This window comes from Octopus bimaculoides, chromosome 3 (assembly GCF_001194135.2).
Source record: "Octopus bimaculoides isolate UCB-OBI-ISO-001 chromosome 3, ASM119413v2, whole genome shotgun sequence".
NCBI lineage: Eukaryota > Metazoa > Mollusca > Cephalopoda > Octopoda > Octopodidae > Octopus > Octopus bimaculoides.
The window spans coordinates 78,745,595-78,749,224 of record NC_068983.1 but is presented as its reverse complement, the minus strand read 5'-3'; positions in this window follow the sequence as shown (position 1 = coordinate 78,749,224).

Here is a 3,630-nt window from a genome sequence, read left to right as displayed (position 1 = left end):
CAATATAACTGAGATAATTTTTACCTTTCCATTTTTCTTTAAAGTTTTTTGCCAACTTTAGATAATTTTATCAGAACTGTTCATCGTCGTCGTCATCATCTGTTGTCCATGCTAAGAAATTTCTCTAGTTTCTAATCACTCATCAATCATTATACCACACAAAATGATTAACTAAGCTAAGAAATTTCTCTAGTTTTTAGTCATCATTCATTCATATCAATTGTAATACTAACCTGCTGTACTTTGATTTAAAATAACTTTCAAAATTTGTAATTCTTAAATTTTCAAAATAACTTTCAAAATTTGTAATTCTTAAATTTTCAAAATAACTTTCAAAATTTGTAATTCTTAAATTTTTTAAATAACTTTCAAAAATTGTAATCCTTTAAATCCTTGCAATATTCTCTCCCTGTTTCATAACTCATGTGTTCCCATACTTTGCCATAATTTCTTCAGTGATCTCTCCCTCTCTCTCTCTCTCTCTCTAAAATTTGTAAACATTCTTGCCTTGTTTTATAATTTTACCATTGCATGAGTGTCCAAATTGTAAATCGATCAAGTATAAGGCAATACTTTTTTCAGACTAGGAAAATTAAGGCAAGCATATTAATGTACCTGCCCTGAAGTAAAATATTTTAATGGTAAAAAATGAGCTAACATTCAGATATGCTCAAATAAAGAGAGGAGAAGAAATATTCCGTTTCAAGCAGAGCCCTTCATTAGATGAAAAAGATTTTTCAATGAAAGACTATGCTTAAATTGGGATATATTTTTTTGCTTCTCATGGTGCTCTAACACAGTTAAATCTTTTTCTTATTGAATTGATTTTTGTTAACATTTACTGCATCTTATATTCTGGGATTTTAGTGAATATAGTTAATGGCAGCATGGTTAGCTGTGATTGATCTTGAGAAGAGTAGTCAAGTATCTGACAGTTATCCATTGTTTTTCATGTATTTTAATGATCTTAGCAGTTAGAAGGGTGAAGTTGATTTGAAAGATACTTTGAAAGATACAATAAAGCATTTAGACTGAAATAACTTTACTTACCTATATCATGTGGGTGGGTGTGGTGGTGGTGGTGGTGGGGGGCATATGAAGGCAATAAGAAATATAATGTTATCATATACTGTATTTTGGGTTCAACCCATTGTTGGAAAAGATTGTTTGCCAACATAACATGGCAGTTCTGGTTTAGGAAGAATTTTGCTGTAATTTAGCTCCAGGAAACATCGTCTCCAGCTGGCTATATGACACGATCTGTGTCCTTACATTTATGGAAAAGAAGAATATATATATAAGGACATAGATCGTGTTGTATAGTCAACTGGAAACGATGTCTCCTGGGGTAAAATTACAGTAACATTCGTCCTAAACCAGGACTGCCATGTTATGTTGGTAAACAATCTTTACTCTAGAGTACTGTTGCAGAATATCTTTCATTGAGCAATTTACAAATAGTAATTTTTCCATAGTCTGGTGCTTAATCAAATGTTAGGGGCAAATAGAAAGGGGAAACTTACACCAGAAATAGCAAAAATGAGAACTAATACAGGGTGGCCCAAAAGTCACAGAGGGGTTCAACAGTTTAATAAATTTCTTTTAAATATATTTTTGTATTTGTAATTCACAAAATGTGACTCTTGACACCTAATGTACATATATATATTGTTTGTGGTGCTAAGTTATCATAAATTTAAAACAGTGCATATGAATTATTAACATCTTCGTGACTTTTGGGCCATCCTGTATAAGTAACTACAATATTAGCAGTAACCATAAAATCAATAATCATAGGATCAGCAACATAACTTTATGTAAAAACTTATGGTATCACTAGTGGTGGAAGTAATTGCAACAGTAATGAGGGAAAAGAGAATAGGATGAATCGTTGGGAACAACAGAAATAAAATTACAACAATCTTTATCTTTTAGAGTAATATCAGTAACAGTAATACTAACACCACTATCAACAACAACATTAACAATGAGATTAGAAACAACAGCAGCATTAATGATAGTTGAAACAGTAGCTGCAATAACAACAATAAAAATAACAAAACGGCAAACAGTAACAGTGACAATAACAGTTAAATCAATAATAGTGATCCCAGTATTAATAGGAACAAAAGCAGCAAAAATCGCAAAAATATATCGACTACAACAACAACAATAACAGCAATTATACGAAACCAAAAACCGCAACAACAAACAGTAACGATGCAAAGTACAACAACATTACAACTAAGAAACAATGCAAGTACATAATAAACTACTAAAACTTCTATTTTTTAAAATATTTTCTCCCTTCATCATCTCTTTTTACAGTATAATATGAATGCAATAAACAAACAGTAATAAGAGAACCTTGTCAAGAATTGCTCGAATATTTCTTCTCCTTTTTTGAATTTTTATTTCCATCTTTCCACTGAGTCTCAATAACATAAACTACAGCCTGTTTGTATTTTTTAATGGTTTTGGGTCCATTGATTTTGTATTTCCTCTTTTTTTTTCTTTCCAACTATGGCAGATGATACAAAGTGGAGATAATGACCAGAATTAAATAGAAAATATAATTCATGTTTATGAAAGTATTTATCACATGAAGAGCTATAGCATAGCAGCATATTGTGTATCTATGCGTGTGAAGGCTCTGGGTTCAGTCCCACTATATGGTACCTTGGGCAAGTGTCTTCTGCTATCGCTTTGGGCCTACTAAAGCCTTGTGGATGAATTTGTTTGATGGAAACTGGAAGAAAACCATCATATATGTGTGTGTCTATATGTATCTTTTACTTGTTTCAGTCACTCGACTGTGGCGATGCTGGGGCACCACGTTATATCATCATCATTATCATCATCATTGTTTAATGTCTGCTTTCCATGCTGGCATGAATTGGATGGTTTGATATGGAGCAGGCTAGCAGAGAGCTGTCCAGCCTCCAACTGTGTAAAGTGGCATAGTTTTTATGGCCTGATGCCCTTCTTAATGTCAATCACTTAACAGAGTATACTGGGTGACACACACAGATATATAATCATTTGTGACAGCAGCAGTATTAATACTGAGAGGTAATATTTGTCCCCACTTATTTAAGTGGATGTTCTGTGAGAACATACTTCGCTATAGCAGATACCATAAGAGAAACTCTCATATTGACTTTTGGTACAAAATGCACTCTTGTTTATACCACTAACAAGGAGATAAATCCCACCACCACCAGCACTGAGACTATCAGATCATATGATTTCAAATTTCCTTGGTCTTGTCAATGCTGGAGTCTTGACTACTAGAGATAGCAGTGATTCATCTCCACCAGTGAAATATAGAATAACAGTGCCAGAACAGGCATTTGTTTCATTGTGATAAGATAGTGAGCTTGTTAAAAGTATTCTTTAGTGACAGAGGTAGTATTAATACTCAGAAGTAATATTTATTCCCACTTAAACATGGATTTTCTGTGAGAACCAACTATACTGCAGTAGTTACCATGAGAGTAACTCTCATATTAGCTTTTGGTGCAACATTCACTCTTGTTTATATTGCTAGTGAGGCAATAAATCTCCACCACCTCCAGTGCCAAGACCACCAGATCCATGTATATATGAAGATATATATATATATATATA